At 42.4% G+C, this 25,000-nt stretch overlaps 1 protein-coding gene across 1 annotated transcript in view; it reads right to left on the minus strand.

Moving 5' to 3' along the window:
* The window catches only part of gse1b (Gse1 coiled-coil protein b), a 154,894-nt gene that overhangs the window by 60,537 nt on the left and 69,357 nt on the right, over positions 1–25,000 (minus strand). The window lies entirely within an intron of this gene.

The following is a 25,000-nucleotide window of genomic DNA, read 5'->3' on the forward strand; positions in this document are numbered from 1 at the left end:
CTTTCTCGCTCTCTCATTTTATCACCCTCCCTTTTTTTCTCCCTCTCTTTCACTGCTGATACGAAGCGAAGGAGGTGGATAAGAGGAGGAGAAAGGAGGGGAGAATGATCTCCCTCCAGGCAACGTAGTTAAAAGTCTATGTGTGGTGCGATCGCACGTGCGTGTGTGTGTGTGTCTGAGGGGGGTGGTGGGGTTAGAGCAAAAAGAGATAGAAGAGGCGAGGCTACAGAGGACAGGGAAATACTGGCCAGTACTGATGCTTCACCCGAGGAGGAGAGTGGTCACAGTTCAGATCAGGGTGACAGAGTCAGGGTGACAGCTGATTGGGCAACCCCAGTGACAGCGACAAGTCAACGACTATCAAGGGAGCATCTGTTCATGCTGTATCAGACAGTAGGAAAGCATCAAGCTTTTGAGAGTGCACATGGAGTACTGCGGGTCTTCAAAGGGCATCTCACAATCGTGTTTTCGAAGAGGAAAATATAAAAGATCCCTCGCCTTCATTCTCTTCCCTGAAAATAAGAGTCCTTGTCTCTGTCTGCAAGTGTGTGGGTGCGTTTGTGTGTCCGTCTCGGAAACTTGGCTTGTGCAGCCTAGCGCACAGACTGCTCACCATGCTGCGCTGACAGCAGACCCCCTCCCCCCGCCGCCCTCCCTCCCCTCGTCCCCCTTGCTATCTCTTCATCACACACACACACACACACACACACACACACACACACACACACACACACACACACACACACACACACACACACTATGTTACTCCGTCGCCTGCTTTGCACACAAAACCCAACTGAGGCGGTGGCAGTAGGGGTGAGGAGTTAACTATCTTCTGGGATGCAGCCATGCCAAACCAAAAAAACAGCAGGAGACGGGTCAAAAGAAAGAAAGAAAGAAAGAAGAAAGGAAGGAAGGAAAGAAAGAAAAAAAGAGAAAGGGAGAAATGATGGAGGAATACTCTTGCAATACTCTCGTATGCCCTGAGGGCTGACTTGCTCTCAAACCCATTCTATGCGTGGGGGAGAAAGAGAGAGAGGATTGGCAGGAGTTTAGTGAGGAAGGGGAGGGAGGCAGACTGAGGGGTCCTATGCCTTGAGAAAAAAAGCCTTCACAACACGGATCCACAAGCACAACAAGCACTGTGAGAATGAGTGGGAGAGCGAAAGGCATGCTCACAGGCAAATAGGGCAAATAATCACTAATAGGGATTGTTGATTGAAGGAAGAAGGATAGAAAGGAGAGAGCAAGTGTGGAAGTGGAGAGAAAGGGAGTCCATAGATTGAAGGGGGAAGGGGAAGTTATTCTGGGAACAAAGCCCTTTTTTATTTATCCCATGGCAGGAAATCGGTAAATGTTTAATCAAGACAAGTGCAGCATGTCAACGGTGTGTTTGTTATAGCATTAGGACAGATTATCAGATTGTGCAACATCTTTACACACCCTTCATGCTAAATTGTGTACAGTGCTGAACTTGCGCAAGCAATATATATTATCATCAATGGAAGGCATGTGTCCGCTTCTTTGCCGTTTTGAGCAGGTGCGTGTGTGTGATGCAGGTGTTGAAGTGTCTCGCACCTTGTGAGACAGGTTGAGAGGTGACCTGTCCGCCTGAGGTGCTACACCACCAACAGGACGAGACACTGACAGACAGAGGCAAAAATACAGCATCCAATTTCCGTAAAGGAGAGACAAGATCTATTTGTTTGTTTTTTCTGCAGGCTGGTTGCACCCAGATGATCACTCAAATTTCAAACATTTTTCAAAAAAATGAATTAAAGGCGTCAACTAAATATGTATGTACATGTTTGAGGAGGGCACAACACTCAAAAGAGCACCTTTTTACTGCTGCATTCATCTATTGATTTGTTTTTTTTTTTGGTTGCATCTCTGAGTGTTGTGTTTTTTATCAGTAGAAGACATTGTTTAGAAGAAAATATCACTAGGTTAAAAGGTTACTGCTCTAAAATGAAAAGTAGTACATAGTTCAGTAATGGAAGGGGATGTTGCCAGGTAATAGAAAATAATCTTCTGTTTGCTTTTTATTAATTTCGCCACTTATTAAGGGGCAGGCATGCTAGAGACTTACTATCGTCCTCTGTTATTTACGGTAGTGTAATGAGTCATATTTGACAAGTGCACTGCATAAGAAGGCACACACACACACACACACACACACATACACACACACACACACGCACGCACGCACGCACGCACGCACACACACACACACACAAATTCTCTGAAAGGCTATAAAAGCTCCCTGGGGACTGAGGCAGTGTGTGTGACTGAAACACTGTGATCAAGGAGTAACAGGGAGAGGCAGAGGAGAACGGAAGGGAAGAGGGGAAGAACAAAAGAAGTGAAAAGGGGGTGTTAGAGGAAAAAGGAAAAAAAGATGAAAACGGGATGGGAGGGAGGGCACAGCAAAGAGAGAGAGAGAAAGCAAGAATGATCTGCCTCTCACTCACCCATATAGACACTCACACACACACAAACCTACCATGCCCACTTTCTGTCAACCCACCACAGAATTGTCTTCTCAAAAAAAAAATCAATCTTTCAATTGTTGTGCCTGTGCGTGTGTGTGTGTGTGTGCGTGTGTGCGTGTGTGCATATGTGTGTGAGCGTGTGTGTGTGACCTCTAGAGGCTGCACAAACGCACACACGCACAAACACAGTCACACACAAACGCACACACACACAAACACAGTCACACACACACGCACAGGCAGGAAACTGCTGCCCTCTGACATGATTTAAAAAAACAGGTCAGTTCCTGTAGTTCGCCCCACCTCGCGTCCAATGTCAGCTGGGACTGTTTGTTTGTTGTAACCCCTCCACAACTAGAAGGAAAAGTGTGTGTGGATATATAATACATATTACAATGTTCCAAATGTAAGAAAACACACAAATAGTACAAATGATGAATCCTGTTCTACTATATTGCTTCACATGATACTTATTGCTTCACATGATACCTAAACAAAAACAACTCATATACAACAAAGCTGAAAACGGTATAAAAAAAAAAAAAAACGGTCAGTGCATCGTATCATATCAAATATAACGAGAAATGATATCTCGTCACCCTTTACTCACCCCCATTTGCCAAGACCAGCACCCACTCCAACATTACACAAACCCATTTAACCTGACCTCTCACCAATGATTAGAAGTCTGTGCAGTGTGTGTGAGCATCCGTGTGTGTGTGTGTGTGTGTGTGTGTGTGCGTGTGTGTGTATCAGTCTTTGTGTGTGAGATGCTTCTCTCCGTATGCTAATCACAGCCTAGCACTGAGAATTAATTTGCAAATGTGTCATTACCCATCAGACTCGGCAGCAATAACCCTTCAATTACACAACTCTCGCCTGACCAGCTGAGCACCACACACACAGCCACACACACACACACACACAAACACACACACACACACACACACACACACACACACACACACACACACACACACACGTGCTGCTTCTACAGTACTGAACAGAAAAGCTCTGATGGAAAGATGCAACATTTGGAAAGATATGACATTCTGATTTACCACCGAGAGAAAAATACACGTTACGTTGTTTCCAAGTGATATTCAGAAGGTTTTCAGCGTAATCACAGCTCCTCATCTCCTCACCTCAGTGTCAACAGCACAGCAACCGATGTCAGTTGCACACTTTCACTCACTCCTGTTTCTTAGCAACATTATCCAGGAGTGTGGCCTCGCTAAGAAGTTCATCAGCATCACACAACGACTTCAGATAACAGCTACAGTAACTGAGCAATGCATGTGTGTGTGTGTGTGTGTGTGTGTGTGTGTGTGTGTGTGTGTGTGTGTGTGTGTTTGTGTGTGTGTGTGTGTGTGTGTGTGTGCTTGTTTGTTCATGAGTTCAAGCACTTACCTGTGTCGTGAGGAGCGAGGATCAGAGGTAAAGTGTGTTCCAGCCATGAGGAGGATGATGGTTGATATGGAAAAGAGAAAAACATAAGGCTTTGAGTATTCATGAGTTACATTTCAAGTTTGCAGCCACTTTTTCTTTTTTTTCAGAAATGATTGCAGATATTTTATAAACAATCATCACTTTAATCCTGAGTTCTAATAGATATGCTGCATATAGAGAAGAGACAAATTCAATACAAAATAAACTATAAAGCTGTGAGCCATTTGCTATGGCCCTTGCAGTTCTTCGTTCAATTAATCGCCTACAGGAGATTTGGGAGCAATGTGTTAGACAGCAGTCACAGAGGCTTGATTATTTTATGCACATTGAAAATATATTTTGAAAATACATGCAATAAAAACAGCAAAGGTCATTTTAAGGTGTTTCTTAAGTATGAGATAAAGGAATCAATGACACAATTTACCATTAAAGCGCACATTTTTCAAACTGGGCAGAAGAGTACAGCAATAAGTGACTGCTGTGTACGTTTTTAGGTCAATACTTCAAAGACGGTTTTAGGAACCTTCCTGTATTTTAAAATTGAGGTCCACCAATGGTTACGGTAAAACTAAATAGTTGTCACTAGATGCAAACACCTGCTCTCAAAATCCACTTATCATCACAGCACCTAATGTGGTTACACCTCTGTGTCCGCCTCATGAAGGTAACCCACAGTGGCACACACTCATCTAAAGCATGTCACACACCTGTCACACATGCCGCTCAACACTTCGGACACACTCCTCTCTGACGCTGGCCTTGTCGCCCGGTGCAGTCACACCTTGGGATGGCGGCAAAGGTGTGTACATGCACATACATAATATGTCTGTCTTTTGCTTCACCAGGAGCTCGCCTTGACCTTGAACTGTCAAACAACCCTCAGTTGATGAACAATAGACAAAAGGCTACAACTGAGTATAGACAGAGTATTTTTTCCTTAATTTAAAAGATTCCAATTTTCCATGTGATTATGCAGAGTTCAAGTATCTTGGGGTCTTGTTCACAAGCGAGGGTAAGGTGGAGCGGGAGATCGACAGGCGGATCGATGCGGCTGAAGCAGTAAATCAGGCGTCGTATCGGTCCGTTTTGGCCGTCTCCTTCCGGCTCAGCTCTCCATTTACTGGTGGGTCTAAGTTCTAACGCTCACCTATGGTCACGACCGACTGGGTCGTAGATACAAACGCCCAAAATGAGTTTCCTCCATAAGGTGGCCCGGCTCAGCCTTAGAGATAGGTTAAGGAGCTTGGAGTCGAGCCGCTACTCCTTCATATAGAAAGGAGTCAGCTGAGGTGGTTTGGGTATCTAATTCAGATGCCTCCTGGACGCATCCCATTAGAGGTTTTCCAGGCACGTCCAACTGGTAGGAGGACCCGGGGAAGACCCAGAACACGCCAGAGGGATTACATCTCCCGGCTGGCCTGGAAACGCTTCAGGGTCCCCCAAAATGAGCTGGAAGATGGTGCGGGTGAGAGGGAAGCCTGGGTCGGCCCGCTGGGCCTGCTGCCACCGTGACCCGACCCCAGATAAGCGGATGAAAATGGATGGATGGATGGATCATGCAGAGCTAGCAGATGAACAGATACATAACCCAGAAATGACAAGGAAACCACAAATTAAGAATGAGAACAAGGAAAAAGAGAGATCGAGTGTAAGGAGGAAGAAGAGTTGTTTTGATATCGTCGGCCACCGTCCAACCACTGATGAGTCTTTGGTTGCCCTAATCCTGCATGACTCAGTTTATGAAAGACAGTGAAGATAAACACTTGAGTTTCAACTTAGCAGATTCATGTACTTGGAAACCCTGCCGGCAACACTGAAAGAGAGAGTCTATTTTGAAAATGTACTTTGGCGATACAAAGCAGATCGCCGCATGAGTAACCTAACACTTCCAGCAAGGACAACAGAGGTCTGGAGACATTCCTGTCGAAGTGTGGGATAAAATAGCTCCCTCAGCCAAAGACAGCATTGACTGGCTTTTACACACACTACATCTAGTTTGATTTCTGCCCAGAAGACCACAGCGATCTCTAAACTACTGATGTTAGATAAATGTATTGATTACGTTTTTAGCAAATAAAAAGGGTTTAATCAAGCATTAAGAATCATTGGGAGACCAGAGAAGCGTTTTCATTAGCATAGCTATACACACCTCAGTGCACTTTTTAGGTTATGTTGATGCAAAGTCGTCCTTGTTGACGTAATGACGCTATTCAAGTTAATGTTGGTGTCATGTTCTACCTGAGCAAAACTCTGTGAGTAGACAGCAATGCTGTTGTTTTGTTTCAAAGGAATATACGAGAAACTCACTTGTTTAGGGGTTGTGCACATGCATTTGTGCATCAGGAGAACATAGCAACCCAAAAAAAGACTGTGAAAAGAAAAACCCAGTCTGATTTTATGAAAATATGGGATTTAACAAGACATTCGGATTTGGCTCGCCTTCCTTTGTCCATTCCAGGTTCATTAGAATAAAATATGTCGCCCCCCCCCCCCCCATCTGAGTGTCTCCAACAACGGCTTGAGAGCTACTTTTGCAAAAGTGGGCCATACGTTCCTTAAAAGCCAATCAGGGCAAATTAAACTTTTTAGGGAGAAGGTGAATACTGATATGATCAGCCAGACAGTATGCAATTTTTTTTCTTTTTTTACATGAAAGCATGTAAACATGTTTCAGAAAGTCATGTTAGAAGTATGAACCTGAAAATTAGCATATGTCCCGATTAAATATGTCTACCTGCCTGTTGTGGAAGATTAATCCACTCAGCAAAAGACATGTTACTGAAGAACTGATGTGGTTTGAAACAAGCTAATTTATGCTTGTAAAAATAACATTGTAACACTTACACCTGATTTAAGTTGGTCATTAAAATGGATGGTTTGTGCAGTGTGGATAGCGCTATGATCATTCTCTTGATTTTCTCTTGATGACATCTCCAGGCGCCTTTTGCATTTTTTTGCTTTGAAAGTCACATTTAAATATTCACAAATCAAGCCTGCACTCCTCATGGTCACCAGGATACTGTCACTTCAGATTTAAAGTGGATTTCCCTTGTAAATGGCTGCTAGCCCTTATTGGTGACCGACACACACACACACACACACACACACACACACACACACACACACACACACACACACAAGCACACGCATTTGAGGGAGCCAGGTGGGCGGAAGCTGGCCAGAGCAGACAACCTGATGTGCCGTCATATCATATCCCTCCCACAATGCCCTGTGGCACACCTGCTTTCTAACAAAAGCGTCCCTGTTCTCAGCTGAGGGAATGCATCTTGCCACACGTCTCTGCTCTGATGAGGCTTTTTATAGTCACTCATCTCTCTTACCTGTATCCTCCAACCCTTCATCTGTCTCCATATCAAACACATCAGATCTGCTGCCTCTCAACGAGTCCCATTGTTATTAGACGGAACAGCAGAGAACCACAGACGAAATAGTGAACCAGAGTAGAAGGAGGGAGGGAATCTTTAAAAGCGCTGCTCATTTGATTAACAAATATGTGTGTGCATGTGTGCAGCATGCTCTGGTGTGTGTGTACATGGGGGTGTGCGTGTAAGAGATTTGCCCAGGGGGCAGGTGTATGGTATGCAAACGCAGCTGAGAGAGCCTACACAGCAGACGCAGCAGGAGAATCCTGCCTTACAGCAACACGCCGCAAAGAACAGGATGTGATCACACACACACACACACACACACACACACACACACACACACACACACACACACACACACACACATACACACACACACACACAGGTATGCACACATAATACACACACTTATACACATGAACATGTTGATGTACACAAAAAATATTATGTACACAAACCAGACTAGCACACACAATATCATGTACTTAACATTTTTATTGTGTGTATACACGCACACACAGTGCACACACACACACACACACACACACACACACACACACACAGAAAGAGCTGCAGGCAGTGTGTTTTTTTGCTTGACTTGTGCTCTCCTGTGACATTGCCTCATTGGCTTGTTTGTCTCAATTATCCCTGCTTATTGGACAGAGATGGTTAACCCATTAACTTACACACCGGGAAGAGAGAAGAGAGGCGAGCAAGAGAGAGAGAGAAATCGTGAGAGGGAGAGCGAGATTATTGTTCAACCTGCTTTAGGCGTTTTGTGAATTAAACAACTGTACAGGGCCACCAACACAGGCTGGCCAGGCGCCAAGCAAACACGCAAGTTGTATGCGTACACAGGCAGCAGAGAGCAGCTGAAGGGGCAGTGCCTTGGGGCCTTTTGGAGGGCCTGAGCTGACCTTCTCCACTCACCATTGTGCTTCTGAATTTAACACACTAACCTATAACAAAGCTCCAGCTTTGTGTGCAAGTATTGTAACATTGGGGAAGTGCATCATCAGATATGCCAATGTGTGTGCTTGTAATGTATGCACGTTGTGTGTGTGTGTGTGTGTGTGTGTGTGTGTGTGTGTGTGTGTGTGTGTGTGTGTGTGTGTGTGTGTGTGTGTGTGTGTGTGTGTGTGTAAGAAGACTGCTTTGCCCTGCGTCAGTCCTCCGCTGTGTTCAGTAAGTGAGGCGTGCTAATACTGCGTGTGCTCAGGTTTCACGCATCAGCACACAGTCGAAGAGACTTACCCGAGGTCACTGACTGTCAAACCCTTCTCCCCTTCTCCTCCACAACACAACCACCTTCTCCCCTCTGTGACTCAATCCTTCCTTTTCTCTCACTAAATACTTTACCTTTAGCAAAGCGTCAGCACGCTATCTTTCAGTTTCCCTTTGCTCTCCCCGCCTTCTCCCCCACTTTGCTATCGCTGCTACTCCTCCTCCTCCCTCCTTACTCCCAAGAGGATTCCATCATGCTCAGTCTTTTAGTATCTTTAATGTCTTTTACCTGTCAACAGAGGAGAGAATGTGCGAGCAGCTCCCCAACAAAGGAAAACCCCCCTCCTGTCATCTCAAAAAATGCTGCAGGAAGGAGGGCGGCAGGGAGGGAGATCGACAGGGGGACAGAAGGAGATGGGTAACACGGGAAGAGGAATAAAAAGGGAACTGTAGAGGGAAGGCGATAGAAAAATGAGGCAGAGGGAATATTGCGGTCTTAATGTTGTGTTAAACAAACACAAGCTGTGCCATTCTTTAGCTAGGATGCGGTTTGAAAACAGCATTCACATTTAATGTCCAAACAGGCGTCATTTTCGAAACCTTCACACAGTTTGAGAAAACACGCCCTATTTGAAAAGTATTTGTGCACAATGAGCCCTTGTTTGAACTAACCTACACACGCGTCAAAGAACACGGGCAAACACAAACATGACGTCTCCAGCTGCAGACAACTACAGTCTGTGAACCCACAAGCGGCTCAGTTCAGCTCCACCACACTCAACAACTGAAACAGCAACACACATTCACACAGGATAAAACTATAAGCCGCACAATCCAATAGGCACCTCACTCAATCTGGGATTCTCTATCCAATGCCCAGTGTGTGTGTGTGTGTGTGTGTGTGTGTGTGTGTGTGTGTGTGTGTGTGTGTGTGTGTGCGTGTGTGTGTTTCTGTGGAGAGTGAGTGAATCCTTTGCTATTACTAATCTGCTGGCGCAGCCCCACGTCCTCAGTATTGCCCTCGTCTCTGTATTATTCTGGGATTAGCTTGTGTGTTAGCCTAGCCGCAGCCCACAGCCTGAGCTGGGGAGAGGCAGCCATCTTAGAACAATGCCTATTGATGAAAAACTAAGAGGCTTGATTGGATTAATCATCTCTCCCTCTACTTTTTCCCTTCTCTAGCTATTCCTCTTTGTTTCCATTCCCCTTCTGTTTTTCATCTGTCCTTCCACCTTTCCATACTTCCCTTCAAAGCTCAATAACCCAGAGATTTCAATGTTCCTCCCCAGTGACGAGATGGCGCTGTAAATGCCCTAATACGAACACATATAACAAGTTGGTTCACGTGAGCATCTCAAGGTCAAAAGGAGAATCAAATAGCGCCTTACTGTGTGGTAATACATTTGACATTACAGCACGCAGGCCCTTCCTTCATAAGAAAGAAAGCAACACACAATCATTTGTAAAATGTTGAGGGGGAAACTTTAAGAGGAGACACAAATATAACGGCTTTTCTTTCTTTCTATGAAACACATGAACAAGAGCTGCCAACATGTGAGGGAGGACAGAGAGAATTAAGGGTGAATCTTCTCCGATTTGGCCTGTGTTTATGTGGGGCACTCTACCAAGTGGCAGTCGTTAGCCTGGGCGGCCTTTGGCCCGCTGTCTCCACCAATCACATTCCAGCCCCAACTTCACCAGCGTGGACCCACAGCAACCCTCCTGTCTGGTGCCAAACACCCGCGCACACACACACGCACACATGGGAGACCACATCTCATGCAAACACTGCAGCCAACTCAATTTTCAAACATGGATAACAAGTGATTCAACACTCTGTGATCCTCTGCCAAAGCAGAAGGATGCTCCTTTATATATTCAAACACACACATGCACACACATATATGCAAACAAGTACACATATCAAGGAACGCACACACAAGGGGCTTTTTGGGTGGAGTTATCTGCGGTTAGATTTTAAGTGCCTTATCCCCTCTTTATGTTTGTCCCTCTCTGTTTTTGCCGCTCTGTTTTGCTTTCACCGTGCCTTTGCTGCTGCCGCCAAGGTAAAAGCAAATTACAGTCTCATGCTAGCGTTGAAGCTATTTGCACAATAGCTCCTCTTTATGGTGCACGGGTGAGAGATGTAGGGGGTGGGAGGGCGTGTAAGGTGATGAAGAGGCTGGGACATCACTGGTTTTCTGACCTGAAGCAGAAACCATGTGATCTAAAAAAATCTTATCTATATATTTTTATAATAATGACCATAAGTGCATACAATGTACTATATGCACCGTCTCCTCTCTCTCCTCCTCATCTTTCGGTGCATTTAGGGATGCACCGTCCCAACTTTTTCAGTCCTGATGTGTGTTGTGATACCTTGGGGGTACCCAATCCAGCTATTTAAGTGTCAACTCAATATTCGATATCGGTGCATTTCTATCTCATATATACATATCCCCCTGTCTTTCCTTCATGTCTTATCCCCTCCCGTCTCTACCCAGTGTCCTTTCATTTCCTCTATCCATGGCCAGAAATGGTTGTCTTTATCTCTATATTTCTTCAATCAAATCACCGGTCTAATTGGGCCACTTTTCTGCCTCGCTAATTACTCTCTTTCCTTCTTCTCCTCCCCTTTTTTTTCTATGCTTACATATAAGAACTACACAGTTTAAATGTGCAAAGACACACACACACGCATGCACGCGTGCGCGCACACACACACACACACACACACACACACACACACACACACACACACACACAGACAAGCATACACAGCCATACACACACTAGATCCAACAGGACTTTTGTTTTTGCTTTTGAACAAACCAATTGTCACAGCGATGGCTACTTAAGAACGTTTGCTCCGTTGAAAAAAATGGCAACGAGCTAAAAACAGAGCGCCGATCACCTGACATCACGGCTATTCATCGTACAGAGAGCAGACAGATGATTGGTCCTCCACCAGCACGAAGAGGAAAGACCTTCCAAGAATCTCTCATGTCTCGCTCCTCTCTGTCTTCCTCCACAGATTAATCTGTCAACTCGCTGCATAAATCTTTGCACCACTCTGGAGAAATGCTCTTTGTGGCTCATTTATGTATGACACAAAACAGAGATAAACCTTGGTAAACCTCCCTTTGAATGACCTGACCTCACGCCACACACACTATATGTAACTGTAGGACGGACGCTAACAATGTGGGCTTTTGTGCTACGTGTGTGAGGAATGAGATAATGTTGAACTGCGGGTTTGCATTACCCAGAGAGCATGTGTGAGTGTGTGTAGTCCTGGTTGTGCTTCTTGTTAAGGTGTCATGATCATTTATGGCTGAGGTCAAAACAACTCTCTCCTATACTGAAAGATTGAAAGGGGGGAGAAAGGGCTCAGAGAAGAAGAACTAGGAAGGGGGAGGAGGGGGGGGGGGGGGCTTGAGATGTCTTCAAAGGGTCCTGCTGTAACCATGGTGCTGCTGAGCTTGGTCACCGTGGGAACAGACCTTCGGTAATGTTGAGAAGGGGCGAATATTTTTGGGAGGAAAGGGGAGGTGGGCCGTTTCCTTTAAGTTCCCCTCACAATACAATGTTCACACAAACTTGGTGTTGTATCGATTTGGGAGCTGCAAACCAAGTCATTTGAAATTACAAAATAGAAATAAATCATTATGCTGATAAATGTATACAAACATAAACAAGCAATGATGTAGACATAGTATACAACGTGTATTGAACATCCAGAAATACAGTTACAAAAAACTATTATTTCCATGATCCTTATTTTGAATGATTACTTTTTTAGAATAATAATTAATCATGAAGTCACAAGCTAATCTTAATTTCTTTTTATATTTTTTAATTTCTTTCCCAACACATTTTTGTTGATGATCGAGGTGCAGAGTTATCATCTCTCGACCCAGCAGATTAATTGTTTTATTATTTTTTTTAAGAAATAATTTATATTTTTTAATTGTTTTCTGGGTTTTAGGTTTTGTCCAATGTCCTAAACTCTGTCTGACAGTTTGAAACATCAATGTTTAGTTTATGATTTTAAACAGTGCAAACTACAAAAGCTTAGATTTCTTTGAGGTATTTTCACTTGGTGAATATATCAACATTTTTTGGGAATAATTGAAAAACAACTGGTTATATTATTCTAAAATGGGTTATCTTTTCTATAGTCAATGGGATGATAACATTCATATTTTCAACGCTATAGGGACAACATGTCTGATATTATGACTGCTGAGGTTTTATGGGTAACTTTCATTATGTGCTCATTAGATTAATAGCATGTGTTTACATTAGTCCAAATACTTAATCATTTCTTACAATATTTTCTCCAAGGGACTGATTTACATTGCATCTATTTTACATCTTTTGGCAGCATCTCCAAAGTGTGTGTAAATCTTGCTTGACAGTTGGATGGAAACAGCTGGTGTCTCAAGCACCTCTCCTATTAGATACAGATGATCAGCAGAGTTTTACGAAGATTTTAGGGAGAGAAGAACCGTGATGAAACAAAGAGTCTTCTGTTTCAGGACATTGTTATTGCAGAATTAGCTTCATCAATCTCACTGACCTCATTGGCAAGACCAATCTTTATTCTCAAACCGGTGTGTGTGTGTGTGTGTGTGTGTGTGCGTGTGTGTGTGTGTGTGTGTGTGTGTGTGTGTGTGTGTGTGTGCATGTGTGCATGTGTGTGTGTGCATGTGTGTGTGTGTTTGTATGCCTATGATTGATTTCCTGTCAAAGCAAACAAACAGGCTGAATCTGTCTGAGGAGACAGGTCCTTTTAGTAGTGACCACTGCAGCAGGATTTACAACACTCTTAACGATCACACCCTCAATTAGACCTGCAGACTAGCTTCTCTGTGTGTGTGTGTGTGTGTGTGTGTGTGTGTGTGTGTGTGTGTGTGTGTGTGTGTGTGTGAGAGAGAGATAATAACTACAGTATAGAATAGCAAGATAAAAAGGGGTTATGAGTAAGTGCCGCAACACTTCGATTTCCCCTCTTGCTGGGATGTCACTGAATTTATTACTAACTCTTGCTTAAGACTATACTCTCCATAAATCAAAACACACACTCAATCAGAGACACACATGTTGCTCTCTGCTCGTGTCAGGCTTGTGATGAGGAGCAGAGCGGAGAGGGACTGTGACGAGGGGGAACCAAGCAGAGCATGGAGACAGATGACGGATGACTCCTCTCATTCAACGAGCCAGTCTGAGACGAACATACACTTAGACAACACGGACTCCGCCTCCGCTTTCCTGTCTCCTCTGCTGCAACAGGTAACCAACACCATGGCACCTTGATGTGTTGATGGCACCACTGTAAACCAACAGATAGACGAGGATTCTTACTGTCGGCTTACTGTAGCGCACCACCAATAGTAGAGATGTGAGTCATGGGCTGACACTTGACACTTGGGTTACGACCCACTGTGTGAAGAATGGGGATAATAGAGCAGGGCCCACTCAAAGTTTAGCAGGGAAAGATGGCAGGGGCGCTGGAGGTGACCAGAAGGAAGAGTAATTGCCTCACCATACTCAAGGTGCTTGAAATGATCTGTGACCTGTTCCAAGTGTGTGCGCTTAAAGGGAGGGGCAAAAGGCATGCAGCAAGAGAGAGGGCAAGAGAGAGAAATGACTGCTGCAAATGCCCATTTCATGCCGCCGCGGGGTCATGCCTGGGCGCCGCCAGGAAGTGTGGGATGAAACGGAAGGTGGAATAACTGAAGGATAATCTTGTCTGAGCTTCAGTGAGCGAGGGCAGGGGGCTTGTTATGAGATAATGAAAGGGGAGAGGTGGAGGAAAGGAGAGCCACAGGCTATTAGCGACACCTCAGCTACACATAATGTCAGGGAGTGGAGAGAGGGACGGAAGTAGCTCAGTGGGACATTACGAGCCCTGTGCAAAAACCAACAGAAACTCCGACATTGTTACATACGCCCAATTGTGCCATTTTTGACCTAGAGACGATTTATATGGTGTTGGTGTTTTCAGAAGACATTGGCACATAAGTATAGTCTAAGAAAGGAAATGTTTATTATTGAGATAGTGATGACCAGTGATAATTCACTGTTCACGTCACTCAACAAATCTTTAAAATGTTCAAAACGTGTGTCATTTAGCTTTTATGCAGCTTTTAAGATGCCAAAACTAATACAAAAAATACCCAATAATTTCTATTTTATCTCGGTATCAAGATGAGATTCATATTAACAGTGTTGCATTTTACACCAGGAAACTGCTGCAACTTTCCTCTGTAGAAGAAGTCTAGTCGACAGGACAATAACAATCCTTCCTCACATTGTGGTCTTAGTATCTTACTGACTATCGCTCCTTTTCTTTTTTTTGTTTTTAATAAGTAGGCGGCACAATTGCAAGCAGAAAGAAGAAAAGGGAGATACAGAAAGCATGGGAAGAGAGAGAGACAGAGAGAGAGAGAGAGAGAGAGAGAGAGAGAGAGAGAGGGAGAGAGAGAGAGAGAGAGAGAGAGAGAGACATGGCTAAATAGGAGAAAAAAGCAGGGGAAAAGACAGGCGGTAAAGAATCATAAGGTTTGTGTTGTCTATGCACAACTCTCAATTTTCTGGGCTCCTAGTTTACTCCTTTTTTTTTTTTTTTTAGGAAAACCCTTACAACAACTACTGTGAACATGGACATGTTCTTATATTCTCTCTCTTTTCCTCTTTTCGGCTCAATCTTTCACTGACTTACACGCTTCACTTCCCCTGCTGTAATCTCAACAGCATTTACAGAGCTAATTAATGGGGCAGCGGGTTGAGTACTACTCAGCTGAGACGACTCCTTCTCTTTGTAACTTGCACACATTGAGAAAGGTAGGAACCAGAAGAGGCAGGAGGGTGAAAGAAACAGAAGGATAAATGTACCATTTTCTGCTTGTGAACATAAAACGCACTAGTTAATGAGTATATTAATAAAATCGTCAATTTACTTGACACTTAGGCCATCAAAGTCTCTTTTAATAGTCTGCTTAAATATAAAGCATATTTAGTTATGTGTTTAGCCCAGACTTTTGCACCCTACAGTTACAATTATATTATAATAAATATGATGAGGATATGATGTACAGTATGGTGACCATGCTGCTTTTTCTAAACACGTAAAAACCTGCTATAATTAGGCGACAGAATACTTTCCAATGATCAGTAGACGAGTATGTCTTTTTGAATTTTTTTTTTGCCAACCGGCACTGGAAACACGATAAGTAAACAGTAAAAATGTTACCGTTACTTTTTATATCTCCGTTACTTATTCAGTCTTTCTCTCAAACTCTCAAACCAGAGTTGGTAATTTGAACTAATATGGTTCCGATGTATTTAATTTAGTTTATTTTGAGTTTGAATTAAGTGTTTTATGATGATCAGCGAGGTAAAAATGTATTGATTCAATGTCTGAATAAATTAGTGAATGATCGTCAATCAATGAGGTCCTACATGCCCAACAACGTGTAATAACTTCAAATAACTAGAAATCTATCCCAACTAGTCTGAGCATGACAAACACCGAAAGTCATACAACACATAGTGAAGTTAACATGGAAGAACATGGAAGATATCGGTATCCTTGTCTTAGCTATAGAAATAAAATAAGCTTAATCACCACAAAACTAGTCTACACTCTGAATTCAAATTATATGAAATTTATATGTAATTTATTACAGTATTTTGAAAGTATATTATGATGAACCGTTAGTGTCTCTTCTGTGGTTGATAAAACTAACTAATTAACACATTCTCAGATTAAAAAAGTGTGAAGAAAGAAAACTCTTGTGAGTGTTGCTCTGTCTACTGAATATGAATTAAAATATTTGTTGGCAAAAACATCAGCTTCCATCACTTGATTAACCTCTCAGTTTTTCTTCGGTTGTGCTGGAGTTTTCCTGACCTTTAGTGGTCGAAAAAATCAATTAAAGTGACATTAAAAATAATCCTTGGACGATCAAAGGACGCTCCACAGGAAAAACAGCTGTGTAAAGCATTTACGATTAAAAACTTTAAGTACATAATAAGGCCAACTTTATTTTGAATTAGACTTTAGAGTAGTGCAGATTGCAATTTAATATATTTTTCCCACTGAATTTACAGCAAGGTCAACATTTCCGATGTCAAACAAAAGAAGCATTTCTGTTTTTTTTAATGTCAATTGGACACTCTATGGTAAAATAAATCTGAGCTTCAAACAGCCAGCTCCACATCGTCTGAACTTATTGTAAAATGTGTGTTTAGTACGAAACTAGAAATGCCGTATATTGTATGCTATTATCGACAAATCTGTCCTGATTTCTCATGTTTTTATCACCCCACTTTTAAACTCGGGCTCCATTTTGCCATATGTGTTCTTAAAAGAAATGGAAAATGTAGCCAACAACTAACAAGAATATCACATCTACTCAATGCAGATTACAGGCGACAGAGAAACCAAGCTGAGAAAGACCAAGAAAATGATATCCCTTGTTGATTTTTCCTTTTATTTAATACATCTTATTTTCTGCTTTTCTGCTTTGTCTGCCTCTCTTCTTTGTTGTATTCCTTTAGAATCAAAACCAGAATGAAATATTCTCACTATATTTACCATGTTTCACGTTACAATTCGTCCTGCGTTCTCCCAATGTTCTATCGTTTTATTTGTACTCTGTTTGAACAGAATACAGGCCCAAAACTACAAGGTGTTGTGTTTTTGTATTGGTTCTGGTTGGGTACTTATTTGATTGGTCGAACCAGACAAAGAGAATAATAACAACTCGACATGTCAAATTCTGTTTGTAGAATACCACCGCCACCAGCTGACGGTGTCTTTCTTTGTGCCTATGTTTGTTTGTCCGCACAGCATCACATACACAGACACAGCCATGTTAACTGTGAATCCACTAAGCAATATGCATTGTACAGGCTTCAGAATATCAATATTAATTTGATATTCACACAGAATACATCTGACACTCAGCCCCTTCAATTCATTTATTATTTATATAAAAAGTAATTTAACAACTGCATTATCACTATTTTCTTCAAAATTAACATTATAACTATTATAGTGCAGTGATTGAGTATATTTAGTTCACTTGGTCGAAAACTGTCATAATTTCAAAACAAATCTTTTGAAAAAAATCTTCAGGCAAAATCATTACTGCAAAGATACAACAGTAGAGTAGTTGTGTTTGGGTTGTTGGCTTTAGCTCAGGTAAGCTTTTGTAGATTTTTCCACAGCTTATATTTTGGCATGCACCTCTGTACCATGAAATACTAGTTATAGTCATACAATAGATTCATATATATATATATATATATATATATATATATATATATATATATATATATATATATATATATATATATATATATATATATATATATATATATTGCATAAAACAGATTAATGTTTATTCCATTACTTTGCATAATGGAATTCAAGGATTGAAGAGCGAGACGGGTTTAAGAGAGAAAGAGAATGACACAGATTGTGTTCATTAATGTCACATCAGTGTAAAGGTGATGAGTCAGAGCAGGTCAGGGTTAAAGATCATTGCTGTTTGTCATTTATTCCCACACCTCCCTCCTCTCTTTTCCTCGTCCTCATTGAATCATTGTACCCTAGCTTTCTTGAACCTTTTGATCTCTCTCTCTCTCTCTCTCTCTCTCTCTCTCTCTCTCTCTCTCTCTCTCTCTCTCTCTCTCTCTCTCTCTCTCTCACACACACAACACGTGCACACACACACACACACACACACACACACACACACACACACACACGCACACACTCACACACACACACACACACACGCACACACTCACACACACACACACACACAGTAAGGTTGCTGGTGGAGCTACAGAAAGCGCTGGACAGAGGGAGGTTATTGATGTTTTCTCTCACAAAGCCAAGGCCGAGGCCATGAATCGCAAACTCCAGCCTCCATTGGTCCCAGACATTAGTAGCCTCAGATAAGACATGAAGGATCGCCTGCGTTATTGGAAAACCTTCCCTGCAGCCCCCCAAGCCCTCAAAGCGCCGGGTACAGAAATGATTTTGCACGCAATTTTCTTTTCTTAATGTGGGTTATGGTCAATATTAGGAATGTCTTGACATGATCTAAGATTAGTATTGAAGCTGAAAATGTCCAAATATATTATTTTTCTTTTTTTGTACTATAAGTCCATTTTAGATCTATATTTTTTTGTAATGTGTAGGCTGTATTTTATTGTTGTTCAGCTTTCACACATCTGCGTTGCTTTGCTAATTAAGGCTGAGTGTGCAGCTCTGATACATGAGAAAATTAAATGGTTAGACATCGAGCGACTGTGGTTCAGTGGTGAGCAGGGTTGTCCTTCAATCAGAGGATCGGCGGTTAGATCCCCGGCTCCGCTAGCCCATGTTGATGTGTCCTTGAGCAAGACACTTAACCCTAAATGGCTCCCGTAGTTGCAGCGGTGTGTAAATGGTTAATAATACTGATGTGTGCATGGTCGCTCCTCTCATCAGTGTGTGACTGGGTGAATGATGTCATGTAGTGTTAAAGCGCTCTGAGTGGTCAGACGACTAGAAAAGCACCATCAAGTGTTTAATGTTCAGTGATGAAGCATTAGGCACACTATCCAAGATAAAAGGGCAATTAGCTTGGTCCTGAATGTTACATTATTAAAAAAACACTGCACCAACATGACCACACAGCCATAATCCAATAAGTATTACCTTCGACCTTTGCCCCTTCCTGATCTGAGGTTAGAGGTCTTGCTCTGGCGACTGCTCATGGCGTCCCTCAGGTCAATAGAGCTCAAAGGTCAAGCTGCAGCCTTTAAAGCCACTGGACATGCAGTCTAAAGTCATTCATTACCATCAACAACCCAGAGACAGCAACAGGCTTAAAAAGGCTCTTACCCTTCACCCCATTACTAGCATGGGAATCCTGCCTGCACCTGAACGACGAGCAACATGAACACAATGTTGGACTGCCAATGGCATTCTGAAAAGAGTGTTTGTATGCAATTTGTGAAGATTGATGATATGAGGGGCGATAGAAGGCAAAAGAAACTCAAAACTTGAGAAGAAATGACACCAGAGGCACAAGGACAGAGTATGACAGAGGCTTACATGCTGCACCAGGTTCGGCAATCTGAGCTATCAACAGACTTTTTAACTGTTGAATCCTATTTCATTTGGGAGCCAGAAATGATAAACAGTTAAGTGAAATGATGTGTTTCTCGCTCCCCTGATTGTTCATGCTGATTGCATCTCAGCGCAAGTGCACAGATATGGAGGAGTTCTCCGATTTGTAGTCATATATCCCCGCAGGCTACTGTTCGCCTTGAAATTAATTCGAGAACTTTTCTTGTCATGAGGATGTGTGAGCTCGGCCCTGATTGTACTTATTACAAGCTAGGGTGCATTTATGGCCAAGCAAGCATGTGGATGGATAAACACTGTGCACAAACACGCACTGACACACACACCCACACACACAGAATCTTGATCATCAGTGCCAAGCTCCTTCATTATTTAATCAGAACCACTCTTTGCAGTGGCTAAATTATTTAGCAAGTGTATGTTCACACAATCCCTCGCTTATAGGTAGTACAAGGGTTTTCTGAAAACCCACAGCAGCTATGACATGCACGATGCTGAGCATTAAACAGTTCTCCGTCGCTGTTGTTTCTCTGTCTACCGCAGATCTCTTGAGTCATACCTTTACAAACACAACAGGATAAATACAGAGGCAGTGGGCTAGCTAACTGACGTGTTGCATATTTCCGTAATTGATTTGCTGAAGAGAACCTAGAGAGAAGAGACGTTTTTCCCTCTTTCTCGCCTCCTGGCATGCTCTGAGCTTGTAAAAGGAAAACATACACTGAAAAAGATAGAGACAATTCACGATGCAGATGGACAGGCAGACAGACAGATGGACTGAGGGAAGGAGAGGCAGATTTTCATTGGCTCTCTGTGTTAGCAGCGCCCAGACTAGGCGATGAACATTCCTTTCTCACTGTCTCCGCAGCACAACCCCTTCCTGTGTCAGCGATCTGGAGGTCCAAGATGCAAACTTGCCTCCTGCTCCTCCTGGCTTGCCCTCTCCCCAGGCTGTAACTGCCTCCCAATCCAACATATTATGTGCAGACAGTACACAACCCACCCATGCACATGCAACACACCGAGGAGGTCCTCCCTGTGAGCCCTAAGACTCTTCTAGGGACCAGACAGGTGGTGGGAGCTGAGCGGGCACGCGAACGCCAGCCCACTGCCAAGGGCTTCGTGCCAGTTAACAGGCGTACTCCCTCAATGTAGAGCACAGTGCACACATGAAGATAACAGCCTACACACATGCTTGTCCTAATGCACGTGTGAGGGCCTTTCAACAACTGCATGCTTTACCCTTAATCTAAATAAAACCCTTATCTAAACTTTACTTTTAATACCCAAAAAAAATCAAAACTGAAGAGTTAGGACTGGACGGAATAACCTTAAATTGAGTGAATATCCGCATATTGAAAATCTGTGGGAGTGCATCCTAACAAAGACAAACATACGCATACAAAACCCATAAAATAAGGTTAAAATGACATAAATAAAAAATAGAAAATGGAGGGAAGAAACTAGAACAGGGGGGAAATGTTTTCAGGGATTCTCATTAATGCAAAGTGAGGCATTCCACAATGGACATATAGTACATACATAGACACAAAGATATGCAGCAGGATTTTTGTTCCCAGGAGGCAAAATTTGCATTATTTAAGCAATGAGCTTCAAGATAATCAAAAAGTAATATGGATGTAATATAAAATAATATAGACATAATAAAATGTTATTCAGTTTGTAACATGCAACGGGCATTCATTCCAATTGAATGCAGCAATTATGACATCAACAACAAAAAAACACCAATACAGTCTAAATATGGACCGTGATTCTGAAAATCTGACTTCTGACAGTTCGTACAAAGCAATGTCCGTTCTAAAGACTTGAGAACAAGATGTGAAATTCAGGAATTAATCATGAATGTTTTTCCTCTTGAAAAATGTATTTCTTTTGACTATATCGCAGTAGATCATCATCACGTGGCACTGTAAACTTCTGTACTCAGTTTTATTGCAACTAAAATCAATTGCTTGTAAATATTGAACTCAATTCCATTTCTAAGCTTTGTAAAGAGTTGCGATTTTCCAATGTCTCAAAGGTTCAGTCAGGTTCACTATTTTAACAACACAAATTGTATCATTAATCTTTAAATTTTCAAAATTATAAATATTTTCAAACAAATTTCAGATACGAATTGTAATTTCCCTCGATGACAATTTCACAAAACACATCATTCAAACTCAGAGAATTGGTGGCACAAATCTCACCCCATACGGAGACGTGCATACCCTCTCACACATGTCCCTGGCAGATTTTGGAGCATGTGTAGTTGAACACCATATGCCAACTAAAAGAGAGGCCTCATGTCTTCAACAACAGATTGTCTCTGCATTCGACACCCACACATCGCCATCCAATGAGCACTGATATCTTTTCCTCCACATTACAAGTTCTTTAATAAGCCTTTATATTTACTCAGACGATCTTCAAGTGCAGTGACCACCATATATTAATTTTAAAAGAACACTTTCAAATACAGAACAGAATATTGCACACAGTGCACATGTGTGTAGCTGTGTGTGTGTGTGTGTGTGTGTGTGTGTGTGTGTTGTGTGTGAGAAGGCAGTTATGTGAGCCTGAATGAGATATGGAAATAAAAAAATCTTTTGACTGTACAAAGAGTCGCCAATATTAAACCTGCCTTCTTTTATATTCAACTCCAACTGATGAGTACAATTGTCTTCCCCACGCTCTGGAGACATTATACTTTGATGAAGAGAAAGCTTTTTCTGTGTGAGAGCAGAACAGAAAGTGTCATAATACCATTCCTCCACAGTGCTAGATCTGACAGGACATCTATGGGAGGTTTTATAAGATGGAGGGAACTTGTTTTATTGTTTTACTAATTCATATGCCACTTCCTCTCTGATACACTGCAGCAGTGGAGAGCCTTGCATGCCATGTTTAGTGAAACATGGCGGCAATGGACGATGCTTTTACAGAGTCACAATGATATACTCCAAAAGACAGGAAGACAGCTGACATTACAGCGAGACATGCATTCAAACAAGCACACAGACAGTTTCTACATTAATGGGGTGTTAAAAAGGCTTTTAAAATACGTTATCCCTCACAACTGAAGTCTCTCGCATGCTCCTCCTCTTGTTTCTTGCCTCTCTCCTTTAATCTCTCTCATAGTTCATCCCCTGCATGAATTTACTACAGCACTGCTTGCTTTTGCCTTCATTTTACCCTCACAATCAATCAATTTTCTTCTTTTAATCTAAAGATTAGAGCTACTTGAAGATTGAGGGGCGTCACAAGCTAACCATCTAAAACAGACATTTAAATTCATCGCCCCCCTCCCCTCCCCTCCACACAGACACACACACACACACACACACACACACACACACACACACACACACAGACACACGCACACACCTTCACATTCTATTCAACAATAAACATGTCAACATATGCCAGCAGGGTGAGAGCAGGGCGGATAACCGTTACAAAACTAACACTGCTTAATGGCTTTCTATTCTCTCCTGTTTCAGTCAGAAGCCTCCTTTAGCTGTGTGCTTAGTCTTTGCTCTGTAAAACACTCCCTTCTCTATTCTCCTCACCACAGCCCCCCACTCATTGCTCCCTCCGGCTCCCCCAGCTCTTGAGAGAGGTCCTGTCCTGGGCCAGCAGAATTGTGGCCGACCTTTCACCCCTGCGCGCTAATTACAGCACCATGACGACACTTCAAGTACCTAGTCAACTCACGGTGCCACAAAAGTGAGCGTGTGTGCACACACAAAGAAAAACACATACACACACATTTCAGGCCCACATTCCAAAATGCGCCAGCAACGACGCACACGCTCACGGTGTGAGAACACATATACACACACACAAAGATACAGACACATTCAGAAAACATTCACTTGCACCTACAGACACACAAACTGCCTCAACTTGCTTGCTCTACAAAGTCATTTAATTGGGGCCTCTTTATAATCCTGAATGGCAGGGATCCCGCTGACCCAGCTATTACAATGGAGACCCCCCCGCCTCCTCACCTCCTTCTCTTCCTCTGCACTACTCACACTAAACCACCAAGTTCCTTCTACTTCCCCCTCCACCGTTCTCATTATTTCTTCTCATTCCTGTTTACAGAAGGCAGAGAGAAAAACATGGATACAGAATTATTTCAGCCTCTCTGTTGGACTTGTAACAGCCCTTTCTCTCCTTTCTGCCAAATGTACTCTGCGTCCCTCGGCGGTGGCCCGGACACCTTGACACCTCTGGGCTCTGCCCGCTGCCCTCGCCTTGCTCGAAACCCAAGATAAAGCTGACATCCTGTTCTGTGGATTAAGACTGCAGCACTCTGCTGTTGTTAGGTGTGTGTGTGAGTGTGTGTGTGTGTGTGTGTGTGTGTGTGTGTGTGTGTGTGTGTGTGTGTGTGTGTGTGTGCATGTGCACGAGTTTGTGAGCTTTTTTAAAACCGCTTTTTCTTGTGAAATCCAAAATATTGCGAGGTCAATAACAATGTTCACAAAGAGTCCTCTATCATATATTTCTGTCAACTCTGCTCCCTCATGACATTACATCCAGAGATCAGCAGTGCTTATATAATACCTGGTGATTCGTAGAACATCTGGAAAGGGGAACGGATTTTGACAACTTGAACAGCTTGGTGCATTTGTGTCATACAGATTGATTAAAACAGCGTGTCTAATTTTCAGATACTTTTATTACATGTATGTCTTTCTCAGGACGTTCATGTTTGTATGTCCACTATTATCTTCTGGGTTTCACTTACCTAATTACCTGCCATTTGAAAAGTTGCTTCTTTTATTACTATTTTTTAACATATTAACCTGATTTAACTGGGATCAAAACTATTTTATTTAATAGTAAATATCTTTTTGTCAGTCTGCAGGTGTTACTTTTTAATAACCTTGCACCCACAGGCATGATTATAACTACGCTCCTCCTGTTGTTTATTTGTTGAGATAAGGCTTACATGTTCATATAAGAACAAATATCTGTGCACAGGTAACATAGTCCCTGGTAATTTGAGTTTACAATTATTCTTAATTAAATTGTATTATCCTCATCATGCACACATATACACTCTGTCAATCCCCTTTTCTGACAAACATGGTCCTTTTTAAGACCGTCATAAACATTTCCATGCTTTATGATATCATCTTGCTCCTTTTGGTCCCAGCAGAGACACAATTGAAGATTTCTGTAAATCCTTCTTGAGCCTTAGCCATCCAACTGCCAAAGTGTCTTAGATAGAGAATTGACTCTTTTTCCCACAGGTCTCTGAAATGAAACGCTACTACAAC

Source organism: Clinocottus analis, unplaced genomic scaffold, assembly GCF_023055335.1.
Source record: "Clinocottus analis isolate CAN_PGR_092001 unplaced genomic scaffold, fCliAna1.0.p SCAF_1, whole genome shotgun sequence".
Lineage (NCBI taxonomy): Eukaryota > Metazoa > Chordata > Actinopteri > Perciformes > Cottidae > Clinocottus > Clinocottus analis.